This window comes from Dasypus novemcinctus, chromosome 13, assembly GCF_030445035.2.
Source record: "Dasypus novemcinctus isolate mDasNov1 chromosome 13, mDasNov1.1.hap2, whole genome shotgun sequence".
In the NCBI taxonomy this organism is placed as follows: domain Eukaryota; kingdom Metazoa; phylum Chordata; class Mammalia; order Cingulata; family Dasypodidae; genus Dasypus; species Dasypus novemcinctus.
This window is the reverse complement of record NC_080685.1, coordinates 99,349,830-99,363,294: the sequence shown is the minus strand read 5'-3', so window position 1 is coordinate 99,363,294 and position 13,465 is coordinate 99,349,830. Positions and strand designations below refer to the sequence as shown.

The window sequence follows — 13,465 nt, the reverse complement described above, 5'->3', positions numbered from 1 at the left end:
CTCCCTCTTAGAGCCAAAAATAATAGTGTTCAACCTGACCCTCAAACTGTTAACTGTAATAAGCACAGCTTCTGAAAAGGAGCAAAAAAATGAGAAAGCTTAGACTTTGACAATCATAAAATATCTATCTCAAGAAGGGAAATGAAGGGAAATCAAAGTAAACACTCTCATACATAAGGAGTTAGAAAGACATTGGAGAAACCATATGATTGCAGCATTATTAAAATCAAGACATATCCTTATCTATGGGCACAGACCCTGCCTTCTACAACTACACAGTTTAAACCACATAAATTTATCAAAGACATAACTCAAAAATAAAAACCAAAGGCAGCACTAAAACCATACTCAAAATTGTACCAAAAATTAAGAAATTGGAAAATGTAGGTCAAGCTCAAGCTTTAAATGAACACCAACCTTTCTAAGAGGTTTTGTAAAATTGAATCATCTTGCATTTTCAGCAACTATAGTGCCCTAAATATCCAAATTCAAAATTTAGTTTTCTTCAAGAGACATTACTGTTAAGATGTTTGATTAATAGGGGAATGACATTCCACGTTTAGTTCTTTGAGAGTTTCATAAGGTATCCTCCAGGATAGTGGCCTCACTTGATTCTATTCCCTAGTTTCTCTATTAAGGAGATTCACATAGATATTCCTATTTTTCCCTTGACCCTACTCATACTAACAATATAGTTGCCCATCTACATTCCCCAAATCTCCAGGGACAATTCTATAATCTCCTTCTGGCATTATTTTTCTTTAATATATACCTTAGAAGTCTCATTTTCTTTCCATTCTCAAAGTTATTATAACTGAGGAACTGTTATTAAGAGATCATATAAAAGTCAATGAATCCTCAACATGATAAAGGGCATTAGTTGAATAACTCACTGCTAACTTCACACTCAATGGTGAAAAACCGAAAACTTTCCCACAAAGATCAGGAACAAAACAAGGAAGCCCACTATCACCATGGTTATTCAACACTGTACTGGAAGTTCTTACTAGAGCAATTAGAAAGGAAGAAGTAAAAGGTTCCCTATTTGCAGACATGATTCTATATATAGAAAATCCTAAAAATTCCATAACAAAGCTACTAGAGCTAATAAACTCATCAAAGTGGCAGGGTACAAAAGCCACATGCAAAAATCAGTAGTGTTACCATACACTTTTAGTGAATAATCTGAAAAGGTAATCAAGAAAAAAAATTCAGATTCTAACAGCCTGCTTTGCAGAAATGGAAAAGCCAGTCTTCAGATTTATATGAAAGGGTAAGGTGCCCTGAAGAGCCAAAGCCATCTTGAAAAAGCAAAACACTTCCCAACTTTAAAATGTATTCCAAACCACAGTAATCAAAACAGCACGGTACTGGCACAAGACAGATATATAGACCAATGGAAGTGAATTGAGAATTCAGAAATAATCCCTCACATCTACGGTCGGTTGATTTTTAACAAGAATACCAAGTCCATTCAATTGGTAAAGAATGGTTTCTGCAACAAATGGTGCTGAGAAAACTGTATACCATATAGAAAAATCAACTCAAAATGAATCAAAGACCTAAATATAAGAACAAAAACTATAAAGCTCCTGAGAAGAAAACATAGAAAAGCATCTTCAGGCAATGTGTTAGGCAATGGTTTTGGCTTTCCACCAAAAGCAGAAGCAACAAAAGAATAAGAATAGATAAATGGGACCTCAGCAAAATTTAAAACTTTTGTGCATCAAAGCACTTAAAATTAAAAGACAACCTACAAAATGGGAGAAAATATTTGGAAACCACCTAATAAGGGCTTCATATCCAGAACATATAAAGAAATCCTACAACTCAACAACAAAAAAGACAAATAACCCAATTAAAAAATAGGCAAAAGACTTGAATCAACATTTCTCCAAAGAAGATACACAAATTTCCAAAAAGCACATAACATCATTAGTCATTAGAGAAATGCAAATCAAACCACAATGAGATACCATTTCACACCCCTAGGATGTCAATTATTTTTAAAAATGGAAAATACAAATGTGGGAGAGGAAGTGGAGAACATTCATTCACTGTTCATGGGAATGTAAAATGGTGCAGCTTGCTGTGGAAGACATTTTGGTGGATCCTTAGAAAGTTATATAAAGACTTACTATTTCTAGGTATACAATGAAATGAATTGAAAGTGGGAACTCAACCAGATATTTGCATGCCAATGTTTATAGTGTCATTACTAACAATTGCCAAAAGAAAGAAGCAACCCAAGTGTTCATCAAGCAATGAATGAATAAACAAACTCTGATATTTAATATTATTCAGCCATAAAAAGAAATGAAGTTCTGAAACGTGATAACATGGATGAACCTTCAAGACATCACATTGAGTGAAATAAGTCATACACAAAAGGATAAATATAATATATATTCACTGATATGAAATAATTAAAAGTTTCCAGGGGAATAGGTTGGAGGCAGGGAATGTGGAGTCAATGCTTAATCAGTAAAGAATTTCTATTTGGAGTAATGGAAAAGTTTTGGTAATGGGTGCTGGTGATGGTAGCACAACATTGGAAATATAATTAAGAGTATCAAATTATATATATGAATGTGGTTAAAAGGGGAAATTTTACGTTGTATATATGTTACTAAAATAAAAATTTAAAAAAACAAAACCCAAACCAAACCATAGGATTGTACAACACAGTGAACCTTAATGTAAACTATGGATTATATGCAATTGTAACAAAGGTACCACACTAAGGCAAGGTGTTAAAAATGGGGGAGGGGTATAGGAACTCTATTTTCTGGATGATCTTTCTGAAAACTTACAACTTCTCTAATAAAAGAAATATATTTTTTAAAAAGTCATTGGATTTCTCCTGCATTACACTGCAATGATGGAGACAGGCAATTGCATATTTTGTCATAACTTACAAAATTGTGCAGGACAGAGTGTAAATTATAATGTACACTGTAGTCCATGGTTAGTAGCAGTGCTTCAATATGTGTTCATTAATTGTAACAAATGTCCCATGCTAATGAAGGATGCTGTTAATGTGAGAAACTGTGGGATGGGGAGGGAGTGAGGCATATGGGAATCCCTTATATTTTTTATGTAACATTTGTGTAATCTAAAGCTTCTTTTAAAAAAATTATCTTAAAAAAAAAATACGATTATTTTCAATCATCATATAGCCAAGAATTAAGAATCATATCAAGTGTTTTTTTATGTATGCAGGGAAATAGGTATGCCCTTACTCTGTTCATGGTAATACAAATGAGTAATGAGTTTTAGAAGAGAATTTAAGAATACATATATATATAGACTCTGGATCTTAACAATTCCACTTAAAAGAAATCTACCTAAGTAAAATAGCTCACATGCCTTCAAAGAGATATGTAACAAAGATGTTCATTGCTTCACTGGATTTATAATAGTGAGAAATTGGAAACAACCTAAATGTTCATTAATGAGGGATTGGTTAAATAAAATGTTATATCTAAAAAAAGTCCATGAAATAGCAGCAATTGTTATAAATGAAGTTTTCAGGTAATACTCAATTTGACTAATATTTAGATGCTGAAAGAATGTGTCACATAAATAATATCCAAATGCCAAAATGATGGGAAAAACTTAAAGTCTCAGACCCATACATACAGTACATTAAACTGATAATTAGTAATTAAGTATACTTTTGTTTGGAGGGGGGAAAGTAAATATAGTAATATAGTAAATATAATCTTCCAATGCCATATTTTATAAACTGTTTTATCCCAAAATTATAAGAAGTCTGAGTTTAAATATCTGAGTTTAAGGATTCCAACTCTCCCTTTCGGAAAAGAAATGAATACATATTAACTTTAGGAGCAAACTTTTCATCTTTGGTGATAATATAAGAATTAAGCTAAATTCCTATAAACTTTAAAATAAGTTCTATGTACACTTTTGTAGTATCAGAAACAAAGCTGAAATGTCTAAATTTTCTGTAAGTTCTGTAAGCATTCAGGGAGATTTAAACTGCTGTTACAAAAAGGTCAAGGTTTGTTACCCTTCTTCCCAGAGAATGAGACTTCACTGGTTGACACAGGAGTAAAGCAAAAAAGTCTGCTGTCACTAGGGACACCCTTGGACCACGGTGAAGAACACCATCTTTCTTCTTCAGGGAACAGTCCATGTCTTTCAGGACACGGAAACATGACTACTGTGTTCTTACACAGACAATCCTTCCCTGAAGCATCCGTTGCTAATTGAAAGGGACTAAAATTATAAAATCCTAGTCAATTTCTCTCACCAGATCTTGCTGTGTATAAAGATTTTCTATGCAGGAGCTAAGCATTAGTCTTCCACTACAGCTGATAACTAAAGTGAAAAGAGAAAGAGACACAGAAGAATGTATTTTGTACCCAATAATACATGGAACTAAATGTGGGAAGAGGGAAAGCAATGCATGTTTTTTTTTTTTGGCTAGTAAATTACCATTCTATAAACACAAACGATCATCTATGAAGGCCTACTACTGTCTTGGTTAACCAACAGTATATGTTTTCTGTTTGGAAGTCTCTTTTTTATATAAATCTTTAAAAGTAATTGTTGATACTACACCAATTATGTCTTTTATTTCTGGCTCCTAGGCACGGTGTCTGGGACACCGGAGGCATTTAATAAATGTTTGTTGAATAAATATATCAATTTTGTATTCTGTAGCATTATTAATTCACAGTATTCAAAGCACCTAAAAAGACCTCATCATATTCATTTTCCCTTTAGCATATAGAACTCCATCAAGTCCTTTGGTACTTTTACATGATATAGGCCAGAATGCTTAAAATGTTATCTAAAACATACTCCAGATGCTGGATAAAGAACACATTAGAGGGAGTTGATGTGGCTCAAGTGGTTGGGGGCTTGCTTCCCACATGGGAGGTCCCAAGTCCAGTAATCGGTACCTCCTAAAAACAAAAACAAACAAGCAAACAAGTGAAAAAGCCAACTCAAGGGAGCGGATGTGGCTCAGTGGTTGAGCACTGGTTTCCCCACATACGAGGTCCAGGGTTCAGTCCCCAGCCCTAGTACCTCAAAAAAAAAAAAGAACACATTAGAAAGTGAACACAGAAATCAGTTATTGCTAACTGCAATAGTCCAGGCAAGAGATGATGGTGACTTAAAACTCATGTGGTAGACATATTACAAATGCTTCCCTCTGCACAGTATGATCCCCTCTGCAGAGTGCAATCACCTCTGGGTGCTAAAGTTTGCTCTGGTAAAGATAATATTTGCTACATCAAGGAAAAAATAAAAAACAAAGCAAAAAGACCTTGGAGCAGGAAGAAGCCAGGACTGGGAGATAATGCAAAGTATCCTCTGGCCCTTCTGAATATAAGGAATCTGGGCACATATTTAGAAGAAATGTGCTCCAAGTTTGTAAACATGCTGTATCTGGCTGGTGATCTTGTGAGATAATTAATATTGGTTAGGAATTTCTAAAAAATGTTATCAAATTCATTAAAAGTGCATTGTAGGATAACTATACTACCTAGGTTTTCCCAATGTATTCTTATTTTAGATATAGAAACAAGTTTTTTAAAGGTTCCTCAAACAAGACAAGATACTACAACTGAAAGCAAAACTGAAAGTCATTATGAACTATGAGACTAAAATAAAATTTCATTTTAATTCAAGGTTATTTTGCTCTCCCCATACATACAAACTAAATTATTAAAGTTTAGAAGTTTAAAGTTTAAAAGTATGAACATACACAAGTGTTCAGAGACTACATTTGAAATGAGGTACTTCAGACAGAAAAACTTAAGATCTTAAGTCTCAGGGTTTTGTATTAACTACAGCCTAGAATTTTCACTTCCTAGTCCATCCTTTCAAAAGGATATTTTGCTACTTTTTTCTCATATTATTTCGGAAAACATTAGCTGCCCCAATTATCAGTTTTATCTTCCATAAAATCCTCAAACATTGTACTGAACTAATTATTCAAATGCGATATTTGATGAATGAGCTAGATGAACTATTTAAAAGTTCCTGGTTTTTGAGGGCTAAAGAGACCAACGGGTTCTATGGTCATGGCAGATGGGGTTCACTGCCATGTCAGTTGGCCCTTCTTTGGAGCTGGTGTTTCTGTGTGATGGAACTGGACTCAGATGGGATTTCTTTTCACAAGACTCTCATGCTACTTTACTGGAATTGTAGTTGGTGCTGGGGTTTAAGATATATCTAGGGGATTTGAATCTCTGGACTGACAATATGATAGCCAGGCCCTGAGCCTCAACAGACTTCAACTCCTACACTCTGATTTATTGGACTTACCCCATTCAGCTAACATGGAGTTGAAGAATGTCAACCACCACACCATGGAGCCTAGAGTGCCTACAACTGAAAGCAGGAGGATTGCATCCAGTATCCATGTGGAATCTAAGCCCCCTCTTGACATAGATGGAATGGACATAACCAATCCAAGGTCCACAGAGAAAATGTGGCATTGGTGTGGGAAAAGTGGCCATGGTGGCTGCTGGGTGCAGGGAATGGGAGGAAGAGATGAGATGTGGAGGCGTTTTCGGGACTTCGAGTTATCCTGGGTGGTGCTTCAGGGACAATTGCCGGACATTGTAGATCCTCCCAGGGCCCACTGGATGGAACGTGGGAGAGTATGGGCTATGATGTGGACCACTGACCATGAGGTACAGCGATGCCCAGCGATATACTTACCAGATGCAATGGATGTGTCATGAAGATGGGAGAGAGTGTTGCTGTGGGGGGAGTGGTGGGGTGGGGGCAGTGGGGTTGAATGGGAACTCATATTTTTTTAATGTAATATTTTTAAAAAATGAATAAAAAAAAAAAAAAGTTCCTGGCACCTCCTTACTCCCATTAGTTAGCATATTACCCAGAGAAGAGCAAGGACAGACCGGCACTTCCAAGGGAGAAAAGCCTGCAGCAGCCGGGGGTTCTGCTCCTCTCCCAGCGCCACAAGGTGGTGGGAGCCAGGTGATGGTTTCGCCACCCTTCTTGCATTTGCTGGGCTCATCTCAGTCTCTATTCTTGCTTCCTGACACCACATTATTAATTCAGTTGCAGGTAGTTTAATTACCTGAAACCCTGGGCCTGCTGTATTGTGGAGAATTGGATAAAAGTACAGACTACACTCAGCTAGTTCAGGCTAGGCTCCACAAAATACTTAATTCTGCTTTGCTCCTACTATCCACTCTGAATTTTCTGTTGTGGTGATGACCTGACAACCATGTTCTGAGCTTGCGCGCAATTATTTCACAACTTGGGTCAAACCTTCTTGAATTAACTTAATTCAACATTCCAGAGCCAAGGATTACTTGTTCAAGGGAGTTTATAGGTATCATTACTATACTGTTTTCTTGAGAGATAAAATAAGTAACAGGGTAACTACCATATGACTTCTGGCTGGCTGATCATAACTGTAATTCTGAGTTCTATACAATCTTACTTACACTCTCACCCTGCATTTCTAGTAGGAAAAAAACCAACACTATGCTCCATTTTCCATTGATCATATCATAACAACTCCATTCTGAACAGCCATTGGGTGTCACAGTGTTACCCAAGCAAAACCATTAAGGTTGATTGATGAGAGAAAGGCTAACTGAAAATTGTGAAAATGACAGATGCAGCTCACTCTTTGCTGCTCTGCTGTGGTGTTAGCAGCAGAGCTACAAGCACTGCTATTAAAAGAGCTTCAGGAATTCTATTTGCCTTATCATCATTAATTTTTTAAAGTTTTAGCATTTTTAAACATTTATGTGAATGAAGTACTTCTGAATAATTGCTTAGAAGGAGCAAGTTCTAGTTATTACTCCATGAAGATTCAAACTGACAAGATGTTACAGGACAGGGAAATTGAAGATTTGGTACAAGTAGCTAGCTAATTGCTTTGGTACATAATGTTTAAGGCTCGGCATTGTATCTTTGTTAAATATCAGAGGCAGAAGACAGTTCACTTTTTTCTTTATAATAATGGAGTGGTGAGGCAAATTAACTGAAGAGTCACCCAAATCATTTTAAACATGAAAAACAGGAAGGATTATACTGCATCTATGAAACAGTAAGTATCTAGGCTGATGTTCCTCTCAGTCCTAGAGCTTAAAGCAAAAGGTTCAGAGTAAATAAGAGGTTAAAAATGTACTTCCCTTTATAATCTAAGGCTTGGTTAAATCCCCCTCCCTTGCCCCAGTATCAGGAATATTATGACATGTACAGAGAGACTGCATCTTACCTCTTTTGTATGAAACATTATCAATTCATTTACCTTTACAAATTCTCTAGTTCTAATGGCTGAAAAATTTCTCCTCTTGGGATATGCTAACGTATCCTTCACTAGGGTGCCAATTAATAGGGGCTGAACGCTTTATTACCCTATCTTATTCCTACCACTAGAGACAAATCACATTCTGGCCTGATAATAAGAAGGATGATTTCAGAATGGGTCTGTCTCAATATTGAGCGACTTAGAGCAAAGGTGAAGATGACAAGCCAACCTTTAAGGCATCTGTGAGGGTTCCAGGACACATCCTGCCTAGGGATGGATTGCAGGGTTCCAAATCCTCAAACCCTCATAAAGTGACTTTTAAATCTTCTTTCCATCAGAAGGGCCTTTCTTGGACAGCGTGTGACAAGTAGACCCGGAACACTTTCTGTTAGCCTAATGGCTCTGTACTAATGGCATATGTTTCATATGCACAGAGAGATGAAGTGTATCAGGGAATTTTTCTCAATGTAGAATTTTCACTATTCTAGGACAAACTTGAAAATTTACTGGTTCTCCTGAAGAAGAACTAGATTTAGTATATATGACAATAAGAACTAAAGGCAAAGAATTAAAATTAAAAGGAAAACATTAAAACATTAAGGAATACATTAAAACATCTACTATGTACAAGAGAGCTACTGTCAAAGTTTTGCCTAAGGGTAAATCGAACAAAAGAGTTACTATTAAAACATAATCTTTACTAACCACAAATATTGTCACTCTTTTAAAAATTTTATGGCCCCCTCTTGGCTTTTTCTTCTTCCTCCTCTATAGAAAAAAAAGAGACTATATCTCGGCTATAGTTATGTTCCTTGGTTCTGTCATTATTATTTTAAAAATATACATCTATATTCTTTTGCTTTCTCTATCAACTCCCCATTTCTAAAATTAGATTCATCATGCTTGGTATAATTACCCAGGGCTCATAAATTCTCATATCTAAGTAATTCTTTCTCCTTTCAGCAATTCTGTTTGTTCAGAATCATAGCATTTAATATCTACCCTACTCAAAAGCTATCTTAGCTCCTGTTTTAAAAAAGGAAAATACTTTCTATAAATTTCTCATCTCCACACAATATAATTTATGTACAAATTCTACAAGTGAATAAAAATATAAGTCTTCCAAATGAAATAGTTCTTTTAGCCCTTCTAATGTTAGATGAGAAATCAGAATTTAACTTTGGAGAGAAAAAAATTCTTGCCTTAATACGATGAGCTTGAATTTTGACTGAATTTTGTATAAGAAGGGTTTTAGATGATTTGACACCTTTGACCTTATTTATACTCCACAAATCCATTTTACTACTGATAATGGCTGATCTGGGACAAATATTCAAGTTTGGTAATTCTCAATTCTGTCTAAATATTCTAAATCTTAAATTTATGGCCTCATGATATTTTAAGCCATCCATGGTTTGAGTCCTAATTCTATTTATCAAATACATAGCTATCACACAGAGCACCATGCTTAAAAAGAAACAAACCAAGTGGCAGGCATGTTTATGGAGGAGGACAAGGGAACTACCCCCGAAAATATATTCATGGATTATTTGATAAAGTCAGGCTAGAAGAGCAAGAAGTGATTGTAAATAAATGTTATGCTCTAAAACTGGATTTTGCAGATAGTTTTCAGCATGTTTTTTCTCTGTTTCACTTTTTACTGTCAGCTGTGAGCTGTTTCCAAGTGTGAAATCGCCTAAGAGAGGAAGCAAAGCTGTCATTTGACATCTGGGAGCGTGGAGATTGGGTTGCAGTGAAAAGCATTTTGGACTTCTTCAATTTGCACATATATTCACCTATAAATTCTCAAGTCTGCAAAGTATTCGAAGAGAAATAGCAATGTAAGTTTCAAGTATTTATAAAAGCTCATAATGCAGTAGAAAATAAAGGTGAAAGACACAAACTGATAGATGCCATATCAACTTGTTTAATACTAAAAAGGGAAACTTAAGTGGCTAAAACAATAACAATAACATATAAACATTTTTGTCTCATCTTTAAATTCAGTCTTTTGCATTTTATGCTTACTAAGTTCTTTTTCATGCTCAGAGTCTAGGCTGCTAAGAAAAAGTAATAATGAGAAAAAAAAGAAAATTTCTTGGCATTTATTTTTCCTTTTGGAGAAAAGAATATTTAAAACGCTCTAACAAAAAATTTATCCTGTATCATGGTCATAGTTTCAATGATAAAGCACATAAAATTCTTGGCTAAAGATGTTATACATACACAAATAGAAATAAAATGAGAGTAACTGCAAGGAAGTTCCCTGGAGAGAAATAACCAATTTACCTCAGTTATTATTCTGTAATCTGCCACAACATAAAGTAGGAGAATGTGTTTAAAGTCTCCTAATAAGGAAACTAGACAGTTGTGTTATTCCTACTGTTGTGCTATACAATCTATTCCTACTCTGGGAACTATTTCTTTTGCTTTTTCTCTTTCTGAACTGTTCTGTTTCTCTGGTATGAAAGGAACCCATTTACCATGAAGGATGTTTATTTAAAATAAAACCTTTCTAGAGATCCATACTAGATAATATAAGAATACAAAGTGGACCTAAAAGGAACGGTTTCTACTTTGAAAACAGGGCTGGGTTTGATCAGTGAATTCGTATTCTCAAGACCCTCTTGATAGGCCTGCAGCTGCAGCCATTTATGTGCTGGCTTTTTCACAGATGTAGACAGAGAAAGCTCCATGGTTTTTGTTTTTCTGTTGTTGGATTTGTATTCTCTAACATAAAAAAAGTGACAACTTTTTTTTTTTAAGTTCTTAGTTTTGTTGTAGAACCTTCTGACTATCAGACATCCTTGGTGGTTTACACTGTTGAAATGACTGTGACTTTTTAAAATCTAAGATCACAAAGTTGGCAGAAACTATACTTAAATAACAGAAGGTGATCATTTGCATTTCAAAATTTATCTATCTTGCTTTTCCCCTCAATTAGACCAAAACATGTTGATTCACAGGTTTCTGTGTGTGTGTTTTTCTTTTTTAAACTTATTTATAGAGCAGAATAATGGCCCCCCTGCTAGTTTGGCATTTGCTCAAGTTTCTGTCCATGTAAATCGAATCTGTTACTGGAAATTTTTCTCAAAATATAAAGGCATATCAACCAAAGATAAAAAGATATGCTGCTGATATTATAGAGGGCAGGTGGATAATGTTTTTAGGACAAATATGTGATAAGGATTCCCAGGAGGGAGGAGTGGTAACGGTAGAGGTTGCATGCTGTTTAAACAGAAGTGATTCATTCCTCATCATAATCTTGTGACAACTTTACTTTCTAACCAAACATCAGCTGCTTTACATGCTTTAGAGTCACTTGGACAATAATACCAAGGTCAGAATCAAGGAAAAGGAAAAGTGGGAGTACTGGGGGACTACTTCAGCCCTTTAGTATTTCCACAGGTCTAGCAAAAGATGGCCAAGGACCCATGTACTGATTTGTAACTTTTAAGCCTTGAAATATTAATGCATTAACATTGCTCCTACCTTTTAAAAAGAGAAAGAAAGCCTACCTATGGTTTTTATCAGGAGTACTGTTAATCAGTTTTGAAACACACAGTGATTTACAATTTTTTTATTATAATTTGCTTACCTTATAAGGCACCAGGGGGAGAATGACTTAACTGTATTCTGTAACTCTCTAGGTTTGAGATCATCTAAACTAGAATACTAACATTACTTTTCAGTTAAGATCATAACTGGTTTTGTTTTACCCTGCTGAGAAAATAAATATGCCCAAGGAATGAAGAGATTTTCCATATTTCTTCAACGCATGCCATAATACTAGACTCTTTTGCAACTCACAAAGCCTGAAAGTACAATTCTATTATTTAAATAGTTACAACAAAGCCCTTCTTCAGACTACTGCTTTTATCAAATGTTAATGAAGGACAAACTCAAAGATAACAGCAAAATCCATTAATGGTGGACTGCCACCTGCTGGTAAACTATGAGAACTGTGATTTCTGGGAAAAGATGCTTAACATTTTTAAAAAGTAATCTGCAGTAAAGAAAGTAATCTATACTAAATTCAGCATTTGAGTACATGAAACTGAAAGTACGTGTCTGTTGTGAATGTAGTATGGTTTTGTTCCAAATATATTAAAGCTATCAGATGTCAACATGCTTTGGATGTTAAAGTAAGACTGCACTTTAAACGAAAGAAACATAATCTGCTAGAATACCAAAGTACACCTTTACAAAATTTTCAATAAAAAAGCAGCAACAAAAATAGAAATAAGGAGTCAGTTATAAACATTAAACAATGCCCCATAAGCATTGGTTTTAAGAGGGTTCACACACACAAAAGAAACTGTTACACTTAATTTTGATGTCAAAACCTCCAAGTTCATTCTAATTAACATATATATTTATGTACACTGGTACCTAAAATGTTATTTCTTATCAAATAAGATAAGTGGTGGTGAGGGGGGAGTAGCTCTTAAAAAATTTTTAAAGAAAAACAGAACCAGATAAATATAATAAAATGATTTCACTATGAAATGATTTTTATCCCATTACCTAAGTCACTATGATAAGGATTCAAAAAAGAGTATCATATTATTTATTTGAGAGAAACAAAAATTGAAGACATGCTCTAATGCACCCAGAAAGAAATCAAATGAAATAGTCCTAATTTGGGGGAAGAAGGAAAAGGAGAGAGAAAGAATGTAACAATAAGAAGAATTCCAAAATTACTGTTTTCAGGAAAGCTTTAAGATACTTGCTTCGCAGGTTGAAAACTTTGCTGTTCCTCAACACAGAAATAATTCTTAACAATGACTGTTTTAACTAAAAATAACATTGTACTTTCAATTATAAAAATAATCATTTCCCATTTTGCAGGGAACAATGTTAGCATCCATACCACACTGGTTAGCTAGTAAGTACTAAATCCTGTATTGATCAAATACTAAGTAGAACATGTCAAAATAATTGGCTTGAACCTCCTCGGAAGACCAGTGAGTGATAAGCAAAGCAACTCTGGCCACCCAAAGATGCAGACTGATAGGCAAAACGTGAAGGAACCATGGATTTAAATATAGACCTATCTGTGTTGATGATAGACAGAAAAGTAACTCAAATCCAATTCATATGCTTAAACTACCTGTAATCATTAGCAAAAGTTCTAATACCCCAAGAAATAAGTCTCTCAGTTAAAAAATAATAATAAAGACAATACAGTAA

The 13,465-nt window shown here is 34.9% G+C and overlaps 1 protein-coding gene across 13 annotated transcripts in view; it reads right to left on the bottom strand.

The window, feature by feature from the left end:
* RPS6KC1 (ribosomal protein S6 kinase C1) overlaps positions 1-13,465 on the bottom strand; it is a 237,492-nt gene that overhangs the window by 24,316 nt on the left and 199,711 nt on the right. The window lies entirely within an intron of this gene.